The 16896-nt window shown below is 35.6% G+C and overlaps 1 protein-coding gene across 2 annotated transcripts in view; it reads left to right on the forward strand.

Moving 5' to 3' along the window:
- The first annotated feature begins 1298 nt into the window (after nucleotides 1–1298).
- LOC149451112 (netrin-1-like) overlaps nucleotides 1299–16896 on the forward strand; it is a 142033-nt gene continuing 126435 nt past the window's right edge. The window contains exons 1-2 of one of the 2 annotated variants that reach the window (XM_089690952.1): nucleotides 1299–1581; nucleotides 1736–1843. The gene's annotated coding sequence lies outside the window, so the exon portion shown is untranslated. The remainder of the gene's footprint in view (nucleotides 1582–1735; nucleotides 1844–16896) is intronic. The other variant, XM_089690951.1, reaches the window with a different exon arrangement.

A 16896-nucleotide genomic window follows, 5' to 3' on the forward strand; every position in this document is an offset into this window, starting at 1 on the left:
GACACATATATGTGTTTGATTTTATTTTTTAATATAATTGTTTTTACCGTAGATCTAAAAAAATTATACCTATTGTACCAGTTCTTTGATACACTATTTTTGATAAAATAAAGATTTTTTTTATGTATTCAAAAAATTATGTGGTCTGCCTCTCTAAGTTTCTTTGCTTAAAAATCCCCTTTTTATTATTTGAAGTTGGGAGATTGTGATGGATATAGCCTTATATTTGTATATATTTTGACTGAGAAGGATATTCTACATGAACTCAACCTCACAAACCTATGTTCCTCACCAGTGATAGGATTGCTATGCAGGATGGAGAAATTCCCCCTTTGCACAGCTCTCTCTTACTGGCTGGATGAGTGAGACATTGCTCTTTTATTTATTATTTATTTATTTATTTATTTATTACAGGTACATATATAGAGCCATCAATTTACGCAGTGCTTCACATATTTATTCATTCACATCAGTCCCTGTCCTGAAGGAGCTTACAATCTAAGGTCCCCTACTCACATTCATACATTAATAGGGACAATTTATACAGGAACCAATTAACCTACCAGCATGTCTTTGGAATGTGGGAGGAAACTGAACTACCTGGAGGAAACCCATGCAGGCACAGGGAGAACGTGCAAACTCCAGGCAGGTAATGTGGTGTTTGGGATTCAAACCGATCTTGCTGGTGAGTAACATTCTCTAGCATTTCCGTTAGCGAGGGAGCTACCCCTCATTCATCCAGCCAGTGACCTGAAGAACAGGTGCAGTTTTAGCGATCCTATCACTGACCGCTGGGAAATTTTATTTATCAGAGCAAAAAAATTTACAGAGGGAAATTTCTCTAAGTGGTCTCATTTAAAAATACCAGGGGTGTCACATGTACCAAGCAATTGTTGCCTTTTACTTTCAAACCGGCACCAGAGAATCAAGACAGTCAGAATCCTATTGGGTGCTTCTGGCGATTCTTCACCTTATCTTTGCTCACAGTATTTTTCAAACATAGCATTCATGTCATCAAGCAATACTTTCTCTCTGACCCCATTGGCTATTACAGTAAAAGACATGCAAATAAGATTAACAGTGTCTGGACCGACAAGCATATGGCTCAGTCAACTGGGAATTATGGAGCTGACATGAGCTCATTCTCCCAACAGTATATTTACAAAACCATCACCTATACTAGTGTTCCCCATCTGTCTTCCTCTTTCAGTATCACCCCCCCCCCCCTTTACACAGACACACACAGCTAGAACTCCACCCAGTCCCTCCTGTGATGCAATTACTTTGTGCCTCTGAATGGTACTACCATCCAACCCCAGTATCAAATAAAACAAACCCTCCTCAATAGGTTGAGCTCTTCAAACATTTCTGCCTAGAAAAGGAATACACACTTCAAGTCTATCCACTACACCCATCCATCCAGAGCCTAAGCTGTGTCAGACATGCTTCCAGAGATGCAAGTGGGAGGGAAATGTTCTGTCCTAAACTCATAGTACAGCTATGGGTGATTTAAACCAAATGAGAGAAAATTAAAACCACTAAAAACTCTACACTTCAGTGAAAGCAGATGTCAGCAAAATGGTAAGTGACAACGCGGACTTTGCCATGATGTTTGCTGCCAGGAATATACTTTTTAGCTGTGTTTATTTGTTGGATCTTTTTCCTGCCTGTTGCTGTTAACTCCTTCTTTTCTAAATCCTGCCTAAGCAGTGTCTGTCTTGTTTTCACTCCATAGTAAGGAAGTCGGAGTTAATGGCTTGTGAAGCGCTTTCTTTTCACTTTAATAAATCTGGTGTGATGCCTGTGGACAAAACTTTGTGAACTCAAAACACACCTTTTAAAGGTAGAGATGAATCATTAATGCATTTTATGGAGTGGCCTGCTTCAATGTGATTTGGTTGTTTTCCAAAACATTCATCACTATATAAATCTGTGCTAATAACCTGTCTATAGATCTATTAAAAGTGAGATATTTATCACTCTAGTGGAGGTTGTAATTACTTTACTTTTTAAAGCAGTTCTATAAATCACAATGTTGAAAAACAAACTAAGCTTTTTAACTGAATGGCTTTCAGGGTGTAAGAAAACTTCACAGCTATAAATAACTTTACATCTACTTCTGTGCACATATATATATATATATATATATATATGTGTGTAATGGGTATATTTTATAAGATAAGGAAATGTAAACTATTGGCTTAATTCTTGAATAGTGATTCCTCCTGTATTCAATTGTATTGTACTGTACTGTCTGCCTTCATGTTTTAAAGCGCTGTGCATACTGTTGGCCCTATACTATAGAAATTGTGTATAAACATAATAATCAGAATAATAATAATTATTCAGCAAATCTATCTATCTATCTATCTATCTATCTATCTATCTATCTATCTATCTATCTACTCTATCTGTATTATATTTATTTTATATTTAAAATATAAACTCTACTTAATTAACACTTGAGTCTCTATTTAAATGATCTATTTTATTTATTTTAAAAGTAAAATAGGTAATATCTATTATTTTGCTACTTTTGCTGCCAGAAATGTAGCAAGGTTGATTATAATTAGAAAAGGTTGCTGTTGCACATCTACCTGTATTAATTAGTTTTACTTGCAAATAAACAATCTCTGAATATCCCTATACTTTTATATTCTGTATTTGCATGTTCACTAGAATAATATACATCCCATTGTTTTAATGTTATGGGTTTTTTTATTCAAATATGGACTAATTTGTTAATTAGTGCAAAGTTTTTTTGTAATCCTTTTAAGGATAAAGGTTTGGGAAACCTGATTTTATTAGTTTACATATTAACTGCAATGGGCAGGCAATATCCAAGCTTCAAAGGGAGAACCATGCTAAACAGTCACTAGACTAGTGTTTGGAGAGCTTGTATTGCTGCCTAATCAAATAGAGTTGTTATGAATGAGAGGTGCTGGAACAATGTTTGTGCTTGGAATTCCAGGGATAGGACTGTGGACTACAACTGTGAATATATTCAGTATATTTATAGATGAAAATTATTGCAAAGTAAAATGTTTATTATGACCCCATAGAGCATGCAATAAGAGATTATATACTATTAAGCACAATAAATTGATAAATGATCAATTAAAATGTTTAACGTTTCAATAGTGCTATGTAATAAAGAAAAAAAAACAGCAACGCTAAACAGGTAAAATGTCAACAGTTAGAAATAATACGTTTATTATTAATTAGAAATAAAAAGTTGAAAAGTAAACAATACAATGTTAAAGTGTAAACTGAATTATATAAAACCAGTAGCAGTGCACCTAAAACGTAATATCTTAATTCTGTGTGTATTGTAAATTCTAACTGTAACCTACTTATTTATAGTATAAACAATGAAAAGTGTGCATAGCAACTAATTAATAAATGCAGCTATGGTATTCCGATATTACACATTTTTTTGTTAAAAAAAAAAGTAAAATACAAGAATTAGGCATTATCTGCTCTCTCCTTAAATGGCTTTATATATGCCATGTATGGAATGCATACGTTATAGTAAGAATAATATACTATAGCTCATTTTAAAAGTTTTTCTTGACACATTATAGGTATTAATCTCTCATTTCATGGTAACCAGCCATTTGCCTGGTTCACATGCAGTTATTTTAATTTTCACCACGGTAGCGGAAATACAATTCAGACTAAGTGAGGCAAAGCAGCATAAACAGCCAGTGATGCAAAACAGAATAAATTATTAGAAAGAATGGTCCTAAAGATGAGCTCTGGTTTTACGTTGTGGTTGTGTGAAGCACACCCAGTAACACCGTGATTTCACAGTTGATCATTCAGAACAATGTTCCGTAACTTGGTAACACAAAAAGCAACCTCAGAAATGGTCTTGTTTTCCTGGTATAAATGTCTCTTGCATGTCCTCACATTCGTTTTCTGCCTGAGAAAACGTACAGTAGTGTAAGCGGGACAGCCCCTTTGAATTCAAAGGTTTCAATTCTCTTTAAACTTGGCAAACATTCCAAATCTTTAACATCCTATTTTTGTAACTCAAGCACTGAGTCTTTTCAAATGGAAAGAGGATGACAGTTACATACGGGCACTGGATTCTTACAAAGTGATCAACATCAATTCTGTAATCCCAGGCTGCCCGTACTGCTCTGCAAGGTGTCTGCTGCCAATAAAAGGGTCATTTCTCTTGAAGTCTCTATTATTCCTCTGGTTCAATTGAAACAAAAAATGTAAGTCGTAGAAATGGAAAACAAAACCTATATGGGGTTATACATGTACATTTATCTATCACTTGGGGCGATATACATTATGAAATATATATTTATTTAATTAACTATAGTAGAGGTTACAACTTACAGTCTTATACACATATTAAAAGTGCTCAAGAAAAAGTTTAAGAAAATGTCAAATAAACAACCTAGTACCAATTGATGGTGTTTTTGATCTAAGTTTTAGCACCATTTAATTTATATCTGTAAATTAAACTCTCACACCTTACCCTATGCCCTAGCTCACGCCTTTCCCTAAAATATTACCCTTCGTCGACTTCCCCCCCACCACCACACCAACTTTAAACCTTAACCATCCACACCAGTACTATTATCTGAACTATATCAGATAGATAGTTGAACTATCATGATGTCATTAGTGTCAATATTTTTCAGTATATATAAAGCCAAAATGTTTTTCTTTTTTGCTGTCTTTGTTCTACTGCAGAGATGTCCCTTCACTTTCTGTCCTAGAGACGCAACAGACGCAAGAGTTGATCACAGGAACAGGTTTCCCCATGGTAGGATTTTCTTCTACCTTTTGCTCTGGTGACAACTCAAATTTTTTTGAATTTTCCGTCACTTTCTCACTCGGTGATAATGACAAACAGAATAGCGATTCTCACCAGCGGAGACACAGACAGCAATAAAAACCTTAGCAAGGTTCTAACTCTTTTCTACTCTATCCAAAATGACAAGAAATGTAACTGCATAACCAAAATGCCAAAATGCATGCACTGAAGGTGTTCACAGTTTTCAGTCAGTTGTGCAATTGTTCCAATGAAGGCCATGCAAACATGGGAAGAACATATAAAAATCATGCTTTTAAGGTTCTGGTGACATTCAAATTCAGACTGTCAGTGTGGGAAGACACCAGTGCAGTGCATTTTGACATGGTGCTTTAGCTTAACAGGTTGTACTGATCATTTGTTCAGTGCTTCTTGGGTGAAAGTCACTGATGCCACCACGATCAACAGAGAACAAGAATCAAATGTCCAAGATAAACCAAAGTATAAACAATAATTTTTCCCAAATAATTATACATATCATGGATTTCTTTTCATGTTATGCAGCAATATAACAGTGTATTGCCATTTTAGAATTTAGTTTCAGTCTAAACATTTCAGGGCCAACAAAATTAAAGTACGACTAAAGACTGCTATGTGACAGTCTAAACAAGTAACAAATCAATTTACTTTGTGCTGCATATGCCTCATAAAGTAAGCAAACATCTTCCTTTACCTTTCCTGACTTATGCTGGCCATACATTATACAATTTTCTTCAGATTTTTGCTTTAGATTTACCAAAAACCATATAATATGAGGTCAAACCTAAAAACACTTTAAATTGTATCCAATTAGGCAGGCTCTTGCACTACATAGTTGAAGGTAAATCTAAAGGAAATTGGGCAGAACATGGACAGAAAATTGGATAGTGTATGGCCAGCCTTAGCCAAATCCTCCTTCTTTTAGTTCTCAAACATTCCCTCTCTGACACTGCAGCTCACAGTGGGAGGGTTTCAGTTCTGTCAATCTAGAAAGCAATGGGCAGGACTAGGTGTGGCCAGGTGCTGATTGACATGTACAGGCTTGTGAAGCAGCAGTAACAATGCTTATAGCCACACCCCATGCAGCATTTTTTTTATCTCACTGTAGTGCAAGAAGTCAGAGCTTACATGAGAGGGGCAACTCTGCTCCAAATTCAGGGCAGTGCAGCAACATTGCCACACCATCACTGGCATGCTCAACAGGTAATTGTGGGACTTTGCAGATGTGCTAAGAGAAAATTGTATGTGCTGCTGCATATATTTTTTAAGAGACAATAGTTGTAGATAAATAGACCCAGATATTAATGAGTTTATCTAAATCTCAACCAACCTTTTAATAGTAAAGTGAAGGAATAACAAACAAGTAAAACCTGTAGACACAAACTAAAAACTGTTCTGGTTAAGACTTTTTATGGTGATTTGAGATCATTTTGCAAATGAATAACTATAGCATCTCTGTTCAAAATGGAATAGACAAAATAATACAATACCATACCTTAGATTGTACGCCCCTTGAAGGTTAGGGACTAATGTGAGTGTACAATATATATGTAAAATGCTGTATAAATTGACGGCGCTATATAAGCACCTGAAATAAATAAATCTCTTTTCACTGATACTATATTTTGTTATGGCTGACCAAGCACTGCAATATTGTTTCAAAATCTGATTTATTATGCTCTAATCATGTGATAGACTTGCTGCGTATTAAGTATTTTAACAATAAACTTTTGGAGACCAATATTGCTAATAAGAGCAGTTCCTGGCTCAGATTTTTATTTTTTTCTTTCTCTGTTTGCTGCTTTTCTCTCTGGATTTAGCAAAGATGCTTCTGTACATATAGGAAAAAGAGACAATGACCTCATTTTAAAATTGGTATGAATGTTGCTTAAAGAGTGTTTAAAGTTTCTGGATAGAAAAGATATCAGTATGGTTGGCCTAGGCCTATTTAAACTTATATAATAAACAATAGTGCTAACACTGTGTTCTCCTTTTTTGCCATTAAATTATAAAACTGTGCAACAGATAGAACAAAAACTTTACAGTTGCATTGTTAAAAATCAAATATTTATTAGTTGAAAATCTGTTATTATTCTACCATTCTACCATTATTTTTTCTTAATTTATGTTTCGTCAAAATCATTACTGGAAAATGCAGATGATTTATCATTAATATAACTTAGTTATAATGCATACAAATGTTCCATCACAATTGGCTCCAGGGGAGTTGAAGAGAAATGACACACATATAAAGCATATTAATAACATTAATGTGTGCATGGTAACACACTAGGTCAGGAGGCTTTCATTTTACAGATATTACAATTATTTATATTCCCAGTAAATAAGAGCTGATGTTGCACAGACGTATTCCAGTTGACTTGTCATTTTTTAAAACTTTCCTGAAAGCAAAATACTTCCTGCTCTCAGAAATTAGCTGTATCTGCATAATGCTCTAAATGAGATTTGGCAAAGCAGAATGAAAATAATAATGAACCAACTAATGAACCATCTGCATCAAAATAAATAATAATAGTAATAGTAATGATTAAAATAAAATTATAATATAATATAAAAACTTTTTTTCCTACTAAAGTAAAAATTACAGCTCTTGTTTTCTGGTTATTTTTTTACAGAATTGTAGATAAAACTATTAGTTTTATTCTTTCAGAATATTACTGATCAGCTCAACCTGTAGCTCTTGTAAACATGCGGGACACTTCCATACAGGCAGCATATTCTTAACACAAGACAATTTTCTTGTTGGGAACATTTTTTCTCCAAAGTATTTGTATTTTTCTTAAGTGTCTGTGCTGATAATTCACAGTTGCAGTTTTGTTATGCATTCTTGTTGTCCGTGCTGTATCAGTGTCTAACTCGTTATTTGTGGCAACTGAAGAAAATCAAGGGATTTATGCTTCCAGGGTACTCAGCACTTTGCATGAATTTAATTTAGAAACAAAGCAAAATAAATTATGCTTGCCTTGGTAGTAGAAATAATAGTTGCAAACTGCCTCTGATGTCCATAGAAAGTTCCAAGCTATGGAGATTATTCCCTAGAAATTTAGATATGGTAGGCCTAATTTAGTAATGTATTAATTTCAAACATCCAAACACGAAGAGAATCTCTTTTTTTTTTTTTAATTCACCTGTTGATATGTTTGAAGTGAACACACAATTCAATTCATTTCCCTGCAGTTAGGCTTATAATAAAATTTACTAGATGAGGTTCCAAGTGAGTATATACAGCTCAAACTCACAGAAGAAACATGCACCTGCAATAATTTGACAATAGTAATCATTGTGACTTTTATAAAAAAAAAACTGTCCACAGTTATTTAGTGGGGTTTATTTACTAAAGTTGGACAGTGCAAAATCAGACTCACTTCTTCATAGAAAGCAATCAGCTTCTAACCTGGAAGTTGATTTGTTTTTATGCAGAAGTGAGCCTGATTTTGCACACTCCAGCTTTAGTAAATACACCTCATTATGTTCAGTAGTATTACTTTTTCTTATAGCACATTCAACTGGTTTGTAACCTGTCAGTTTTGTTCTGTATCTACTGGCTTTGGTATATTAACATTTTAAAGCTGAACTTTATAGGATAAGTTCCACTTCAACAGGTAATAAAATAGGTGTGGGGATAGCTTTGAATCTTTCCTAGAGTTCAGATTTAAACATGACTATTGATACAATAACAGGTAATATTATTATTACTAAAAGGAATCCTGAAATATTTCTTCCTTACCTACTGTTCCAGTGACAACAGAAAAGTTTGTATTTCCCATTACTTTCTGTCTCACAGACAATGCTCACAGGACAAATGGACAGAGTGACTCTGTCCAGCACAATGCTGCAGCAAGTAAGTAGACTTGCAATGAAACATGACTGGAGTGCTAACCTTTCACCACTCTATGAAAAATATGAAAAAATCAAATTGCCATTTGACTGCACTAAAACTGCTACTATGTTACATGTTCCACCTGTTTTTGGGGTGGAATATGTAACATGTTCTCCCTCCTGCATCCGCTCCCCAATCCCCCCTACCTGTGACAGTGGGATGAGGATCTTCTCGCCGCACCCACAGTCACAATTTGAAAAGAGTGCGGCCTTGCAGGGCTCAGCCCACATGGTTGTGTCATTCATTCACAGAGTTCTGTGAATGACTGAACTACAAGTACCAACAGCTGAATGACAGCTTGTAGTTCTCAAACAACTACTAGGGTGCTGTTCAGTACTGTAGGTAGTTCATTGATTCTTCTTGTCATTGTGTAACTGACTGTCCGTATGAGGTTCGGGCAGACATCTACACTGACAATTTGCAGAAGCCCTGAACTGATAGTGGGTACAATTCCTTCCAGGCCCCTACACAAGAATAGTAAATTAACATTTTTTCACCAGCAAAAAAATGTGCATTTATTATTTTTTTTTAAAGGTGAACTTATCCTTTAAATCTATCCTTGTAGTAGAGCTCCCCCTGAACTAGAAGTGTTAATGGCCCATTTTGTCAAGGGTACTGTTAAAAAGCAGCTTGTGTTACCTTACTCCTTGCTCCCCCAGCAGCTAGTGCTCTCCTCTTCCCTTCAATGTTCCAGGTTGTAGGTGGGCCCTCAACATTCTCATTTACAGTGCAATGCTGCTGGTCCTGCCTGGTATGTGATGACAGCAGAATTTAATCAACAGACAGAGTACCTCAGAGAAAAGGCTTTGGGGGAACTGTTCACATGGTGAGGAGGAAACCTATTAGAGATAAGTTAAGTAAAAGTGCATTTAAAGGTAGTCTAGACAAAAATGAGCATTTAATCCTGCTAACAGTGTGGAGATAGCTTTGAATAATTCTTAGAGTTCAGGTTTAAACATGACTATTGCTACAATAATAACAGGTAATATTATTATTACTAAAAGGAGGCCACAAAACGATTTCTTAGACAGTAGTCAACAGATATCCCCGGTGGAAGATTCCTTCCTTACCCCCTGTTCCAGTAACAACAGAAAAGTTTGTATTTCCGATCACTTTCTGTCTCACTGACAATGCTCACAGGACATGAATGAGTGAGCACCCCCTCTGCTGAACCATACTGGGCCACATGCCCTCAACATGGGGGAGCTTTGAGGCAGGGGGGATTCCCCCTCCCAAAGCACCTTATCCCCATGTTGATGGGGATAAGGGCCTCTTCCCCACAACCCTGGACTGTGGTTGTGGGGGTCTGCGGGCAGGGGGATTATCAAAATCTGGAAGATCCCCCAGATCCTGCCCCCCCCCACCATGTGCATGAGTATGCGGTACATGGTAAGGTTACCCATTCACAAAAAAAAAGGTGTAGTGTAAAATTTACAGGAGATAGTCTTTGACAAGTCCTTTATTAAAAATAAAAATAATGTCCCCTGAAGCAGATCCAACGTCAATCACGAAAAAAGGAAAAAAAAAACCTGCTCCGTTTGTGACGCTGGCTCCCGCCATCTGACAGCTGCACCATGACAGTTCTTAAATACTGTCATGACATCACAAGGGGGCAGGGTTCACCCTGCCCCCTTGTGACATCATCCTTTGCTGTGGTTGGCCAAAGCATTGCTTTCAGAGCGCAATGCATTGTGGGGTGTGACCCCCTGGATTGTTCGTGTGTTCAGTTCACTTAGGGTCGACTCGTAGATTCAGCCCAACACTAATTAGCATATAGCCACTCACCAATATAAAATGTACATATGCTAATGTTCAATTGCCTTCTAATTTCCCAGAATAGTTTCTTTTAAGTAAGAAAATAGCAAGGTATTGGGAAATGGTTACTTTTTTTCAGTGGGGCGGATTTAATTTAGGCATATAAACTGTGTACTTTGCAAGTGCAGTTGCACTAATTTCTGCAGAACTTAGTGAATGTGGTGAAGATTTGCTGCTTTCCATTATCCAATCATGTGCAAGCAAAAATGTTCTTTTTTTTTTTTTCCTAGCACCTGATTGGGTACTCTTTGCAAAGTGAAGCTTCACTGCATTCACTAAGCTCTGAGGAAAATCAGTGCAACTGCACTTACAAAGTGCATGGTCTATGTGTCTTTAGTAAATCAATCCCACTATTTTATGTTCTTGGGCAAAAACTTTAAAGGAAATCACATTTCCAATATTTCAATATTTGATTCTCTAGATATAGATGATTCATACTAGTTTAAAAAAAAAACCAGACATTGTGTAAAAGTTAAGCTTCCTTTATTTTAACATTCTGAAAATAGAGCAGTAATACAGAATTAAAATGTTCAGACTATTAGCTTTCAGGTTTTTTTTTTAAATAAAACAATTAAAAGTACATTTACTGATTGTCAATATTTGATTAAGAAAAATTGTGCATCCAGTAAAAAAAAGACACAGTGGGCATTATGGGGCTGATTTTCTAAACGTTTTTCATAAGAACAACAAAACACTATTTGGTTTGAAAGGCCAATAATATTGTTAAAAAGAAAAGGTATCTTCAACATGATTAAGAGATTGAAGCCAATACACATTTGTACAGCTGGTTTAAAACATATGTCCGTTAGTGAATTATCCCAAATAAAAAGAGTGCCCGAGGAAGGGCTATTCCACTGCTGTCCTTTGTAAAATATTACAATTTAATAAATGACTGTTGATGTCAACTACTGTATAATGTGTTTTGTGTAGCTCATTTTGGGTATTTACTGACATATGTGAAAATGATCAACGATAGATTTAATCTTTGTATGATAAAGTGAATTTATTTGAGGTGTATAACTGGATGGCTATTGGATTGTGAGCTCTAAGAACCAAGTTTCTCTTACCTCATGTCTTTTTATTAACAATGTATAATTATTTTATATACAACTGTAAAGGGCCACAGAATACTATATTGCTATATATATTAAAAAATCTATTATGGTGTATAAACCTACATTTAGAACAGAAGGGATAGCATTATATTTCTCTTTTATAGTAGAGTAACATAGTAAAACTATTAATGTGTTATCCTTCCATTCTTTATCTCTGAAAATCTCTAAATTTGCCCCTGACCTGCAAACTTTGTAGTTCATTGTATATATTTGCTATTGCCCTGAATATATAAGCCAGAACTATCAGGCATTTTTACTTACAGTGTATTTGAGAATATAGGTGCTTTTGCACCAGAGAAGTTCTGATAAATATATGTCTAATGTATGCTTAAATTATTCAATAAAATAATATTAAGGATAGACATTCAGCAACTAATTAATTAATTGAACTGTCAGTAAATAAACGGGAAATATAAAACACATTTTAAGCACTTAATGTGAATTAGGCTTGTCGCTTTCCTTTCCTTAGCAGCTAAGGAAGCATGTTATCTCAAAATCTTCATAGGTCATTTTGCTTCAATTATACTTGCTACCCCACGATTAGTATCATTTACTGTTTTCAGTGTTAATTGTTACAGAGTGAATCTGATTTTTACAAAATTGTAGTAAATGGTAACCTGAGTACCTGGTTAATTAGGAATGCGTACCAGTACTGCTTCCTTATCTATCTTTTAGGCAAACCGTGTAATGTGAAAACAGGAATGAAATGTCAATAAAGGTTAGTTTTACAAACTGAATTAAAATTCTCATGTCTTCAGTACTCAATAATTAGATGGCTCCCTAGTGCAGAAACCTCACCAAACATTCTGTGAAGCATATTAAATGTTCATTACTTTCTTGTAGGTATAAACACATTTTTCATACTTTTGTATATTAATGTTTGGAATATTTGAAGTTTTGACAAATCTAATATTAATTACTTAATCTTATCTGCATAACCTTTATACAATAAGGAATTTACTCATGTAGGTACTTTAAGAAAAAAATATAAAAAGCTATGTAAAGTCCATTTCAATGAAAAAATATAATTTTCACATAGAAATGTTAAGCTTTATTATATTTACCTTTTCAGATTGTAGTTTATGTTAATGTGTTGAAAACTGTTCCTCTTTTATGCACTTTAGGCTTTGTTGATGTAAATATAATTATATAAATACAATTATAGTTATACTAGTAACATAAGTAACAGTGTAAGAAATAATACTAAATTAATAGCTGGATTAAAACTAAAATTCTAATATTCACATATTTATACTATTAACAGTTTTGCAGTGTAGGCAAGGTAGTGTAATTTCATTTAGAAAGTTAATTAGCAAATAATGTATTTGTCCTAGAGTACACTAGAGACAAACTTTCTCATTGAAAAATACAATAAAATATATATATATATATATATATATAATCTTAACTTTCTCTCCAGATGGCACAAATAGTACTTTCCCTTGGATATAACATGCTTTTGATCTGCTTGGCTCTGAAAGGGGTTTATTATCTTTGTTATTCGCTATTTGTTACCGATACGCCCGCTTGGCTCTTCAAAAATTCCAAAACCCACATATGCCTCTCATAGTTACTAGGGGCTGTGCATAAGCATGTTAAGGAAATAAATATGTTTGCTGTTCAAATATTTCCACATGACAACAGTCTGGAAGAACGGAAGATGTCAGCTTCCTAGCTGATGACCCATGAAAACTGTTTTTGATTTTTGTTTAATGAAAAAGGCATTCCTTAGATGATGGTTTGCTGTGGTTCAGCTATCCAACACCCTTTGAATTCAAATGTAAATAAAGTAGTAATACAAATTTCAGCATGTGTAGAAATATCCTAGAACTTTTACAATCTTATGTTAAAATGAAAAAGTTATAAGTTCATTGTGCTAAAGTTTGAATTACATGTCTTTCTTTCTTCTTTGTTCTTTGGGTTTAGAATGAAAATAAATAATTTTTTTTATACCACATGAATTGTTTTTTTAATCTTGTTATACATTAAAAATGATTGATGGATATGACAAGAGTGACCAGTAGCAGTCTCTCTCTGATTAACTCTGTGAGCAGCATTGTTGATTGGAGCACTGGGCCAGGCCACTAGAGTTCCAGACTGTTGTGCTTGTGTGGAGCAGTGGTCTGGACCTCTAGCATGCTGCCGGCTCAGAAAATTAAAAAAAAAACATGCAGCATGCTAGTAAGTTTTAACAAAATAAAAACATTAACATCCTTTACTGTTAATGCAGCCTAATTACAATTATGGGGTTCAGTTGGGCTTTAATCAAATCATTAGTTGCTGAGCACTAGACATACCTAAAGTGATTCTTCAGGTTTTGCCAAATAATCTGCTAAGGAGTATTATTTAGGACAGAAATGGGTCAATCTTACATCGTTTTCTATCCTTTGAGAATGTAGGCCCATGGTCAGGCAACATGAATGGTCCAGTTATGCCCTTTTGGAGATACTGGGACTGGAACAAATCATACTTTACCATCCAGGCAGAAATTCTTAAGCCTCCTGTAGCACCAAGAACTGCCAATCCTAGAATGTATTAGTCCTAAATGGGGAACTCCCCAGCTAAATAGTGACCTATGTTCAACAGACAGATATGGTGGCAAGCTTGACCCCTCCCACCCCCACCCCCACCCCCACCCCATAAACACACACTGATATTGATACCTGTAGTGACTCGGGCAGCATCCAGCATTCTTATCTCTAATAAAAACGCAGAGCAGGTGTTCTCAGGGTGGGTAGCAGGGTACAGTGGGAAGTGTGTGGTTGTATTTAAAGTAATTTACTGCTTGTTAAGAATATGTAAATGCTTGTATGTCTATAACTTGGCCACAGGAACACTGTACATCGAAGACAATTCATTCAGCAATATGCTTTCTAAGTATGTGAAAAATTCATACCTGGGGAGAACATAAAAAACCCATGTGAGAGGTCTCTGATAGGTTGGAGACTGGACTCTACAGTTACAGTAGAAAGGGATGTTACAGAGAGCAAGGGGGGCCTCACAGTGGGAGATAGCGTACCCGTAAATGTGACTCAATACCAAACCCTGTGTCAGTTGTGACAGGGGTGGTGTACTGTGATGAGATGTAGATGTGGTGCATATTACGTTGGGAAAGCCAAAAGAGAGTTTCAACATAGAGTCGAGGAATATATCTATTTAATATCATATCAAAAAATAAATATGCTCATACTGTAAGTAAACATGTAGGTCTAATTAAAAAAAAATGATACAGCCTACATTGACTTTATTGTGCTGGACCATATGCTGGGGCACCCCAGGGGATGAAACTGGTATACACTAAAAGCCACATACCCACCTGGCTCTAAACTTCAAACCTTTTTTACTTATTGGTGAAGTCTCTATAAGGGCCCTTTCACCGTAATGACAAGACTATGCATATATAAACTTGCATGTACAATTGTAGACAGGGGAGCTAGAAGTCAATAAAGGCCCCTTTTGGGGGACACTTTTAACCCAGAGAACTGCTTCAATTATGGTCACCTGTGGGCACATGCCACACAGTGTGTTGATGTGCATGTGCAGCTCATACTGGGGCAGTGCCATGGAATGCACAGGAAGCTCAGGAATCAGGTTCTGATACACGAGCCTCAGTGATGATACCACACACCACAGCTGCTTCTGCGTGCATACTCATTCAATGAAGGGGAATACATACATTATATAGGAGTGGTAGCAAGTCCCCTTTATTGCTTGCTGATGGAGACTTGATTGACCCCTCCTGGGTGAGATGCCCCTGGAACAGAGCTAAGGATGTAGAATGGTGAGCAGGCATTTTACATAGAACTGTGTTCTACTATGTGGGAATCAGAAAGGTGTAGAATGGTGAGCAGGCATTTTACATAGAACTGTGTTCTACTATGTGGGAATCAGAAATATAGACACTGTACATGAGTCCATTGTCATTGTTGTAGGCATTCCATAGAACATCATGGAATATAGGCTTCACTATCCAACAAACGTTATCTCGGGCTCGAGTAAGATCAGGAGCTTTTGGGGCAATATTCAAAATATGGCTGCATTCCCAGACAAGTAAAATATATATTTTATTTTAGGTTTAATAATTCTGGGGACATTCCCTAATAGAGAGGTTAAAATATATATATATGACTGAGTCTTTGTTAAACCCCATAGTAGCAGCCTAAGACAGTTATTATATCATTGATGTGTATCGGTATTTATTGTAACACCTTGGGTATATGTCAGAAAAATTAAATGAAGTGGTTGGATCTTTAGGAGTGTAATGATTAGAACAAGGACAAAAGTAGATACATTTGGTGTAAATGGATAAAGACCAAAGTGTTTTTATTTAACATCAATATATACAGTATGTGTTTCCTGAATATAGCCTTATAGAGAAAAATACAGGCATTGGAGGTCCAGTATTTTCTTCATACCCCTAATTTAGCGATGATATCCAAATGCAGAGAGGCACTATACTGTTATATATCAATAATATTGATCTGTAGCTGTGGTCACTAGTAATTAGTAAATCCCTAGAGTATAATTTGCAGGGACGCACACCATGGACTGAAATATGATCTACTGCCCCTCATGTTTGAGACTTCAATTGAGTATTTGGGCTCAGATCTATTTAAATGTGTTTCTTTTCATTGAGATAGTGTAGTTTAGATTTGAGATAATAGGATATATGCAATGGGGGCAATTTACTAAAAGTGGAGCAGACCGATTCTGAAATGACTGTGTATGACTGTATCATAATCAATCAACTTCTAGCATCAGCTTGTTCAATTAGGATTTAAAAATGAAAGCTAGAAGGTGGTCGGTTGCCATACACAGCTGTCCAAAATTCTGGTTGCTCCAGTCTTAGAAAATTCCCCTACATTAATTTTGGATTATTGACTATTATGTACTGTATGTGTCCTTGGGTATGCATTTGTTGGCTGCAAGGGGCCCCCTTGGATTTTATTACCTAACCAGGTTCCTGGAGTTGGGAGGACTTGGCTATGTTGTGCTTGAGCACATTTGACCCTAAACAAGTAAAAAGTTCTAATTTGTATGGTTCTATATTTTGTTGAATATGGACAGTGATGGTATTGTATATATTTTCAGATCTACCTTACATACTTCCTGAAGAAGCATTATATGTGTACTGTGAAATGCATTGAATCTTGCAATTACCCTATCACCTAATCCAGCTATTAAGAGATTGAAAAAAATTATTTCTGTATGATATATAGAATAGGATGATTGATGGGTTTAAAGAGGGCAGT

The sequence above is a fragment of the Staurois parvus genome, unplaced genomic scaffold (genome assembly GCF_062004578.1).
Source record: "Staurois parvus isolate SC_StPar_1 unplaced genomic scaffold, SC_StPar_1.0 ptg000548l, whole genome shotgun sequence".
Lineage (NCBI taxonomy): Eukaryota > Metazoa > Chordata > Amphibia > Anura > Ranidae > Staurois > Staurois parvus.